Source organism: Chionomys nivalis, chromosome 19 (assembly GCF_950005125.1).
Source record: "Chionomys nivalis chromosome 19, mChiNiv1.1, whole genome shotgun sequence".
NCBI classification, from domain to species: Eukaryota; Metazoa; Chordata; class Mammalia; order Rodentia; family Cricetidae; genus Chionomys; species Chionomys nivalis.
In genome coordinates this window covers 49,800,594-49,811,826 of record NC_080104.1, presented here as the reverse complement: position 1 = coordinate 49,811,826, position 11,233 = coordinate 49,800,594, and the positions used below count along the sequence as shown (strand labels likewise).

General features: G+C 38.4%; 1 protein-coding gene across 1 annotated transcript in view; it reads left to right on the top strand.

The window, feature by feature from the left end:
* The first annotated feature begins 823 nt into the window (after positions 1 to 823).
* Positions 824 to 11,233, top strand: part of Phyhipl (phytanoyl-CoA 2-hydroxylase interacting protein like) — a 67,605-nt gene continuing 57,195 nt past the window's right edge. Inside the window, exon 1 of the mRNA XM_057794373.1 lies at positions 824 to 1,292. The gene's annotated coding sequence lies outside the window, so the exon portion shown is untranslated. The remainder of the gene's footprint in view (positions 1,293 to 11,233) is intronic.

Here is an 11,233-nt window from a genome sequence, read left to right as displayed (position 1 = left end):
GCACAGTCTGAATCCTCTAAATCATAACCCTACAAATGAGAAATCAACAGTGTTTAGCATGGCTTCAGACCCTGAACCCCTAAATGTTAGTACATGAGAAAGTACATGTCTGTAAAGATGTAAAGAATGATTATTTTTTTAAAAAAGAAGTCAAAATGGGAACTCCTCCCACAAAATAATTTTTTATCATTGATCAATGAGAGGAACTAGCACATCTAAGGACCAGCAATATCCAGAAGACCAGAGACACTCGACATGGCAGAGTAAAAGGTAAATGGGAGAATTAAGATTCAAGAGGATAGGCAGTGTAGTCACTAGGAGTCTTGGACAGCACACTAAGGAGTTCTGACTTTATCTTACAATTACTGAAGAATTTACGACAGAGTTCTAACATGACAAACTTGTCCCACCCTCTGGTGACCAGCATGGGAACATTTTCCTTCTTATGCCCCTAGCCTCTGCGCTCCGCCTTTCAGTGACTCTGTGCAGTGTGCCTTCGCAAATGAAAAGGCAGGCTGTTTTCTTTATGTTCCAATTAAGCTCCATGCTATCAATCGCTAACTCCATCCAGGGACACAGACTGCTTTCTTTAAAGAAGAGCTGCAAAAGGCTCGGGCTAATGTGTTTTCCAGACTCTCGGTTTTCGTATGCAGGTGGCATTGATGGTCCCTATGGTTACACCCTCTGTGAGCCTGAGCACTTCCTTCAAGCAAGCAGAGGTGCTGGAAACTGAATAGATGGGGCAGCAAGAAAAATGCCTAGCCAGCAGTTTCCTTGGGAAAAGTCATGGGGCTCGGAATGATGGGTGAAAGAATGATTTGAGAAGCAGAGGCAAAGGCAGGAGAAGGATGCTGAGAGGAAATGGAGGGAAAGAAGGTTTTATCCCAAAAGGAACAGAACAATTCATACCTATCCAGATCCCCATGAGCCTAGAATTCCTAAAGCATTATGTGAATAGAAGGCATTTGTGATTGATTTTAATGCTCCAGGGGGTTTTCCACGGAAGTCTGGATGTTAAATCAGTTTGATGATGTAGACTTCCTCATCTTTCTAGCCTTAGGGATATGATTTTTTCAGCTTTTAAAAATCATGTTATTTCTTATATCTTAAAAGTACTAGGTAAAGAGTCGTGGAGAACAACCTCTGTGGAATATTCCACGGGTCTAAGCCATTATTTGTGGCTTCCAGCATTCTGATAAGAAGACTGGAACAGAACTGCACTGATGAGTCAACTACAAGCCATCCTTTTCCAGAACGATACGTTTGGTCAGTGGACAGTGAAGATCCCGGGGGTAAGCATTGAAAGAAGCAGAAACTTTCTTCTTACCCCCAAATGCTGATAAATTATTAACATTTCCACTCTGTTTATGTTCCAGTTAATTTAACACAGTTAAATTAAACACAACTTTAACAGGGCTGTCAGGCTGACTTGACGACTTCTGCTTAGGTTTTCTCTAAGGGCCTGGATTGTGTGAGGGAAAGCAAAAACTGGATCTTTCGATTGATCTTGTTTATCTAAATTGTTCATTTGGTTGGAGGTAAGGTGTCCTCGGAGAGCATGGCACAGAGGACAGAAGCAGGAAGAAACAGAGCCCCGAGAAAAGCTATCAGAGACAAGTCTGCAACCTTGCCAGTTTAAACTGGCTCTGTGTATGGTGATAAGGAGCCTGGAGGATAGACAGGTGGAATCAGGAGACAGCTGGATGGACACGCTGATCTGCAGTAAGGCCTCTGCACTATGCAATTCCTAAGTCTAGACCAGAAGTAAAAATGTAAAGACCTACACATTACTAGACCAGATTTTGGAATAGAAAACATTTTAGTGCAAAAAAAATATTTTGAAATAATTGGAAGGCTCAGTGAATAATAATGGATCACCAACAAGTTTCTATTTTTACACATGTACCATACCTGTATAAGATATTGTTGGGTCTCTTTGGGGAAGAAAGTAAAGGAAATTTGGTATTAGATTGGCATCAGTTCTATAAATATAAGATTATTGAAAAACAGATTTTTTAAAAGAATCATGAATAGAGGTACTAAAGTCAAGCTTGAAAAAACAACCAAGTAATTAAGCACGAATCCAGAATGCTAAGTGCCACACCCATCCTTCTTGGGAAGATTCCCCCAGGTCCCTGGTACCTGGCTTTCATCCATGGTCACAAGTTGTCTTCCATCTAACCCATCCTCTTTTAACAAGCCTTGGTCCATTCACTAAGAAAGGTAAACACCTGTTTGCACATGCTTTGGCCTTCATACTCTTAGCACTTCTGTTTCCTCAAGTGAGAAGATGTATTTTTAATCTTTTCATCAGTGGAATCAATGCAGAAATTAGTCATGTCTATTCTTAGCAGCATTGTTTCAAGTGTCAGTTTCTCCAAGTATCTCACCTATGCACACCCAGCTTAACTGAAAGAAATATATATGTATATATGTATGTGTGTGTATATGTGTGTGTGTATAAACAAATATTATTAAGTGGAACATCTTTGTATTTAAGCAGTGGGGAGAGGGTAAAATACTATTTTTTTCAATGCTTAAGAAAATGCATTGGCTATATTGATAAAAGATCAATTAAAAATATTTGCTAAACATTTTTAACGTAATTCAGTACAGCAAGTGTGCATTGAAAATAATGAACCACACAATGGGTGAACAAAGCTAAAAGAAGTCCCTTATTTCAAAGAGAATGCCCCAGGCAAAGGGAAAATTTGAGTGTGCCCAGTGACATCTGAGAAGTCCATATGGGGCATTGCAGGATTGTGTAAGAAGACAATAAGGCTCTGGCCAAGTGTATATCGAATCATTTTTCTCTCTTCACTGTTAACATCTCTAAATCAGGCAGAAACGGTACTCTCCCATGGTTCTCCCCTGCATCAGATGTTTTTACATAGCACAAAGGATCCTTAAGTTGTTCTCCTCTAAACACAATGGCTCCATGACATCCGCTTCTGTGAACTCATTATTTGCTTTTTTTCCAACATGTTATTTTCCCAGTGGCTATTTATCATCTGCTCTGTGTTTGCCTAATGAACTAAAAGTGCAAGGCGAGGGAATAAACCTGAGCAAAACAACAAAAAGGCAACCGTGAACCACTGATGTAGCAGGAGAGAAGAGGGAGCAATAGAAAGGGTGTGGAGGCTCAGTTATCTCCGAATACCAGTAAATAGTATCTGTGTTTCTCAAGAAGGTAAGCACACCAAGCAGCGGGCACAGAAAGGGGGATGAGTCGGTCACATTTTAAAAGAAAAAAAATAAGAAAACTGTGTGTGTGTGTGTGTGTGTGAGAGAGAGAGAGAGAGAGAGAGAGAGAGAGAGAGAGAGAGAGAGGTTATTCATATTTCATGTGACCACATACTGTAGCTTCTCTTATTGAGACCACAAAATAATCAGAACACTCCAACACCTAGAACTCCTCATGCTAATTCACTCAGACTTCCATAACAAATACCACAGGGTGGGGGCTTTCACAACAGGAATGTGTCTGTCACAGTCTGGGGGTGATGCAAAACATCAGCAGAAAACAATATAAAACCTGGGGCTAAAACGTTAATTCCTGGGTCTGCATCTTGTAGAATCAGAGTCAACTGCAGCGGCATCTGGAGCTGTGAATGCCTTAGGCACACCTCTGTGGCTGTCAAAATGAATAGACTATACTGGGAAACCATCACATTGCACACAAAAGGGAGAGATGTAATGGGTGGAAGGGGCTAGGAAGTAAGTGGATACAGAGGTGATGGGGGGTAAGGGGGAGTGAAACTGACCAGGAGAGGTGTTAGCAGTTGGAGACAAAGAAACTTTCTGTACTCATTTCTAAGTTATAATACACTGACAACTTTCTGAACAATGCTTTAGATCATGGGTTCTCAATCTATGGGTGGTGACCCCTTTGGGGGATGGTCACATGGCCCTTTCATAGGGATCACACATCAGATGTCCTGCATATCAGATATTTACATTATGATTTTAACAGTAACAAAATTACAGTTATGAGGTAGCAATGAAAATAGTTTCATGGCTGGGGTGAGCACAGCATGAGGAACTGGACTAAAGGGTCACAGCGTTAGGAAGGTTGAGAACCACTGCTCTAGGGAGTTTGGAATCATATTAAGAAGAAATATGATAATATGGTTGTGTGTGTTTCCTTGTTTCTGTTTGAAAGTGTGGGATGATTTAAAGTGGAATATTTTACCTTTTCATGCCTCCATTTTCCTTATATAGAACGTCACTGATAAGTATTACTTCACAAAGTACAGCACCTCAGTATAAATTTTTTTCTATTTGGAAAGCCACTGTAGCAGAAACACATACATAATTCATATATGTAGACAGTTGACTTCATATATGCTGACAGTTCACTGGCCATCAGATTCCTTGGCTGTAAAATGAGTATGTTAATGTGAACTCTGACCTCTAAGGTCTTTGGACATCAAGAGTCCATGAATGTTAGGTGATCAAATTTCTGTGTCAACAATGCAGACATGTTAATACTAGATAAAACTTTAAACGTTGTTTTTCTTATTCTAATTTGACCATTTTATTTTTGTGTAGGTTTTAGCTTTTAAAAATAGTTGCCTCCATTTTAAAGCATTTTTCCTTATCATACCTTCTACAAATAATTTCAGTGCCCATACTTCAAATAGAAAACTGAAGAGAGGTCAGAGTGAGTAACTTCAAATTACAGCACGGCCGTGGCAGGGACTCAGAGCTACCCCTCTCACACGGGTCCAGTGTTGCTCTGTGCTCCCTACCTGACGTCTTACTCACATGTGGAGATCATTTTCAATGGAAAACAGGAGGTATTTCTCAGACAATCATTTCCATTCATAATCATATATTGAATACTTGTCATATAACCATGTTGAACTTCAAAGTGATTAATTCAGAATTCCTGCATGATCCCTGCTTACAAAGGAAATATGAACTGAAGGTTTTTCTATTTACTCATCTTACTCTTTCTGATGTCTACTGCTCCCATGTACTGTGACACAAAAGATAATATTTTCTTTGACATTATTTAGCGTTCACCTCCTAAATAGAATTTGACATGAATGAAGACGTACAGAGAGGCAAAAATAAAGGAGGAAGTAGAGAATGTAATATTTTATTTCCTCTGCATGGCTTGCTGGTACTCATACATGGGAAACAGTTACTTTACAGAGCCAATTATGGGATAATATGGTTGATTCAAAAATAATTTTTCCTTCATTTAAGTCAATGGGGCATCAAGTCTTGCTGGCGTTAGCAGTTATCAAAATACGAGCTCTAATGATAGCAGACATAATAGAAGTTCTGATGAAGCAAAGCAATTTTACAAACCGGAATAATACCCATCACTAAAATAAATATCTGAGATAACCAACTTATAGAAAGAAAAGGTTAACTCTGGCTTAGGGTTACGGAAGTTTCAGGCCACTATAGATTACCTAAAAAAAGGGAAATTGGTAATGGCTGGAAACCTCCATAATCCTAAACCAGAATAAACTTGGTTCTCACTACAGTCTTCTAAGTTTATAGATCAAGGATTTATTGTAGTGATGGGAAGCCATAAGAACAAGGGATGACCATAACTTGAGCCAGGGTTGGCAATGAGTCCATAACATTGTAAACTGACATACTTTCTCATTAATCGTTTGTGAAAATGTATTGAGAATAGCAACTTTCTGTTCAGTATCCCTACATCCTGAACTTCCTAACTGCCTTTATTTCCAAGCCATTCAGGAAAGACCACTACATTCCTGCTTACACTAATTTGGCAGCTGAAGCAAGAGAAGCGACTTTTTTAGGGTCTTGGGATCAGGGACATTGATAAAGTTCAACCTCAGTTTTTGACCCAAAAGATCCCATCTATGAAAATTGAATTACTTGCTGCATTTGCAGGAAACAGATTATATGTTTTTTCATTGTAGAAACAAAGCCAAGAGACGCTTGTGCTAAGTTCTTAGACTTGAGAGAAAATCCATGACAGTGTTCTGATTAAGTGGTAAGGGTTACTCTATCAATATTCGCTCTTGTGATCACTAGCTCATGGAAATGACGATAATAAAAGTGAGTTGAGAAAAAAGAAAATTCAAGTGACTATTTTGCTTGTTTTGTGTTTTAACAACACTATGCACCTGGCTCTACATCCTTAATTGTTCTTATGTAATGTCAGATTACATAAGACAGATCTTACATAATTATTGACCAGATCATTATATAGCCCTGTGTTTCCCTTGGACAGAACTGTGTGCTGCTCCTATGACTATAAAATACTCCGCTACAGCTTGAAAGAAAAACTTAATGAGCAGGCTAGATAGAAAGTTCAATACTTTTGAAACCATAACTAACACTGATGATTTGTGGTGTGTCCACAATTCCTTTGATAACAAAAGCAATCTGTCCATAGGAGACATACATTTAATCTCAATAGCACAAACATCTCAATCTTATTCTACTGATTTAAACACAGACCTGAATGTGTATTACTTTCAGTCAATCTATGTTTTAAATTACTACTCTGTTTACTGTAGCTATCAGGACACGGACTTTTTGTATAATTATACCATTTACATTGCACTTTAATATATTAAGTAAATATACATTCCGATTTTTGCCTTTTATTTTATATACTTTGTTTCATAGCATATACTCAGAAAGCTTTGTAAGAGTGATTGCAGTGTTTAAACTATTCACTGAATTCTGGAATAGCATCCTCTGGAGATAAAGAACGAGACCATTGATATCAAAACCTAGTAAATCTAGCCATATCTAATAATCCTAAATGCTGACAATGAACTGTGACCACAGTTTGGTCAGAATGCATCTCTGCAGAAAAATGACCAGGTTGATTTTCATTTTGGAATACTATAGATCATTAATCAGACATGGAAAAAAAAACCAAGGGGAAAAGCTGAAAACCCTGTCTACCTCTTCCACTTTTTTCTTCAGCTATTGGAATTTAGGACTCTCTGGGTTAAAAATGAGTGATTCTCAGGCCAACCAGGATGCTTTAGGCATTCTCCAAATTGCCTTTGTTCCTTGTCCCCACCAGGAGAATGAAGGGAATATACCAAGCCAGGGGAACGATCCAGAGACATAAGGACCAAAGCTTTAGAGTCTGACTAAAACTTGAAGAGGAAATTCATGGTTTCTCACATGAAAAAATTGGTGGTCAAAGTACAGGGAAACTCAGCAACTGTAAGAACATGTGTGAGGGATGGAGCATTATTTCAGAAAGGGGGAATCCAGAAAATATTTTCAGTACTCAGAGGAAATGGACCGATAAACACAGGAAACCAAGATTCAAATGACAGCTCTTCAGAAACAGTAAGAAATCCCATAGGGAAGCTGAGAACTTGAAGATGAAAAGAGCCTAGGCAAAATCGATAAAGATATATGTGAGTAAATTATACCCCGAACTACAAAATGTGCACTACTTTCAAGTACACACTGCAGAGTCACTAAAGTCATACAAAGTGTCTAGCTACAGCAGAATTAAACAAGAAATCAGTACTACATCTCACAGTTTATTGGAGATCCAAATTTACAGACAACCTTACTGAAGGATGGACTGAAAAGACAGTGTGCTACAATTTATGTCTAAATATTATTGTACAGAAAATATCCATCAAATAACATAAAATGAAAGAATTACTCTGAAATGCCCAAACATTAAGTTCTGGGCAACAAGAAAAGCTTACAAAGGAAAACTTAAGCGTGAGGATTCCCAAATAAAATAGAGGAGGTGGAGAAACAAACTATTAAATACGTTAATTAACACTTAAGGTGAAAATGGTCCACACTTCCAGGAAAGGTGAACAATTCTCATCTCATTCACAAGCTCCCGTAGATCTATACCAAGGAAAGTCTCTTCACTGCTCTTTCTCCTATTCCACCCAACAAACCCAAACTCGTCACTTCAATCCTTCGCATCTTAACCTTTTGTTTGTTTGTATCCACTTTGGTGATTGGCTCTTGGAGGCATTAATGAATTTGCAATCTGAAGTGGTAACTTGAGATGATGATTGTGTAGGTTTTTTGTCCCAGAGCAGGAGCACTGCTGAGTGGTTCAGTGTTGTTTTCTCAAGGGTGGAAAGAAATATGTAAGCACAGATACACAAGTGTGTGTGTGTGTGTGTACATATATGTATATGCACAAGAGACCCTTCCAGGATCAGGGTTTCTTCTATGTATATGCACAAGAGACCCTTCCAGGATCAGGGTTTCTTCTATCTGGTGGTGCATAAAACTAGCATTTACTCTGAGAAGTCTTGGAGAAGTGAGGCCTGGGGAGTAGAAGGACAGACTTTAATCATCCCTTGCTGACAAACTAAGTGACACTTTCCAAGATGGTGCAAACTCTTGTAGAATTCATTAAACTTGCGTAGAACATTCCTCCCTGCTCCCACCCCAAGAGACCTTGTTAGCCAATTCTTGACAAAAAGCTACGGAGCATTTGTCAAGTGTCTGATGTAATAAGGAGGACACTGAAAGGAAAGGCATTTATGCCCCCAAATGGAAGAAAAGCTGTTATCTTTATCTTGGAAAACTTACTGAATGCATTAAAATTCAAGAGTGCTTTAAAATGCTCCTTAATTTCTTATTGCAAAATCATGTTTGGATAAACCTGTTCATAAAACAGATTCAAGCAAAGTAACTTATCAATGTGTTTGTCAAAAGGCCTGTGGTTTGAATAATCTGACATCATCTATTTTTATGGTACTATATTGAATTTGAGCTTCTGTGTTATAGAATAACTAATGCTCCTACTCAAATGTAAGTTATAAAGGGAGATACCATGTTTGCTTTGTTACAATATTTTCAGCTCTGGGATGTACAGAGTAGCGCCTACACAAAATGAGCCTTCAGTAAATAATAGAAAAAATAACAAGTTGTATTCTTTCAGCCCCATCTAAATGCTTTAAAAAACTAGAAAACATAATGCCAATAAAGTTCATATACCATCATATTACCGTTATGGTCTTCCCCCTCCCCTACCTCTCACGGTCTTTACAAGGCGCTCTCATCCACCCCTTTCTCCTCTCCCTTATTTCTTCCTTTGCTGTGTTCCTTTCTCTATTTTCCCCTTCAGATCATCACTTCCCACTTGGCCCTCCCTTCTGAAAGGGTGGTGGAGGTACTGATAGCTCTGATGAAGCTGCCACGGTGGAGGAAACAGGCTTGTGTAGCGTGTCCCTGGGGGACACCAAAGCAGGCTTAGTCCTCATGCTTCAAGTCTGTGAACTATAATTTTCATTCTTGGTAATGGCTCTGAATTTTGCAATATTATTTAACATACTTATCTTTATCTCTAAAAGAGAAGGAAAATGTTTCTATAAAAGAAGGAAACTAATAATGCTGATGTCCCACTATTTCAGCATTTCAGCACAAGAAGGAAGTTTACAGTCTTGTCTCTTCTCAATTCTTATGGACCTTAAATTTACCCATCTATGCCTCATTCTCACTCAGCAAGACCCAACCCTAAGCCCTTAACAACTAACTCTAGCTAGGGTTTGCAGTTTTTTCTTTAATTTGCATATATTATTTGGAATTATAAAGCAACTCATATTGTCCAAGCATATAAACTCTGTGTTTATTGGGTTTTGTTTGGTTAGTTTTTCTATTTAAAACAACAACAACAACAAAATAAACAAGCTTAAGTATAAAGACATCAGAGGCCAAGATGACATTTAGGTTGAGTCTTTGTGTACACTGTTATCTGTTGCTGAATTATAAAGTGCCCCCAAATTAGTGAATTAATGTGACAACCAGTGTATTTGCTGAGGAATTCATAGACTACAGCTGAGTGGCCTATTTTCTCCATGTGACATTAGTTGTGGTCTCTTCTGTGGCTATATTCAGATGACATGTCTGTTGATTTCTGAGTCACATTTGGCCGTGCTAGAGTTGGGTTCAAATGTCTAGATGGATTTACTGTCAAGTCTAGCAGCTCAGCTGTGATGGCTGAACCATTCTGGCTAAAAAGGCATCCTTCTGGTGTGGTATTGTAGGAGGTAGTTGGATCTCTTTACCAAATTCCAGTGTCTATCAGGAATGGATGTTCTCATTACACCTGATATCCTAATTCAGGTGGCATCATCTGTGCTCCATTATTTTCATTAAAGCTACTCAGAGGGACAAACAAGATTCAAGAAGTTCATTCACTTCTTGGGCAGTTTTAATATGTCTGATTTACCTCAATCAGTGTAATCTTTTCCAGTAACATCCATTTACCTGCAAATTTCATGGTGTTAATTTTCTTTACAGTTGAATAGAATTCCATTGTGTATCTGTATCATATTGTCACCATCCAGCCATCAGTTCTAGCTGTTGTGGTTGTGAGTAGAATGGCGTGGCAACGAACGCATATGAGTAGATATCTGTAGTAGGATATGGAATCTTTAATGAATATGCTTCATCTGGATGTTCTATTTCTAGTTTCTCAAAAAACTTTTGCATTGATTTCCATAATAGCTGCATGAGTCTACCCTCCCAGCAATAGAGATAAGGGTTTCCCTTTCCCTGCTCTTAACAGCATTTGTTATTCGATGACTACCTCATAGTCATTCTGAAGGAATCTCAAAGTACTTTTAATTTGAATTTCCTTAGCAACTAAGGATGTTGAAGACTTGTAAGTGGTTACTAGCCATGTGCATCTTATTTTGAGAATTCTCTGTTCATATCTACAGTCCATTTTTATTGGGTTGTTTGTTTCGCCTTTTGAGATCTTATTGTATTCTGGCCATTAATCCCCTGTCAGTTGTACAGATGGCAAAGGTTTTCTCTCATTTCACAGACTGCCTCTTCAGTGGGTTGTTTCCTTTGCTCTGTGGAAGCTTTTCAATTTCAAGAGGTCCCATTGTTAACTGTTGGGCTTCTTTCCTGAGTGACCAGAATCCTATTATGAAGTCATTACCTATGCTTGTAAGTTGTAACAACTTCCTACCTTCTCTTCTAGAAGTTTCATATTTTTGTTGAGGTTTTTGATACATTTGTAGTTGATTTTAGTGAAGAGTGACTTTAAATGATTAAACTATTCTCCCAACTAGGTGTCAGTCCATCAGCTATCTCTGATTGTTCTGGCTGGTTTTGTTAGTTTATCAATTCAAGATAAACTAGAGTCATTTGGGAAGAAAGACTCTCAATTGAGAAAATGCTTCTGTAAGGTAAGTCTGCAGGGCATTTTCTTGATTAATGGTTAATGTGGGAAGACTCAGCTTACTGTGCATTATGTGCCAACCTTATGCAAGTG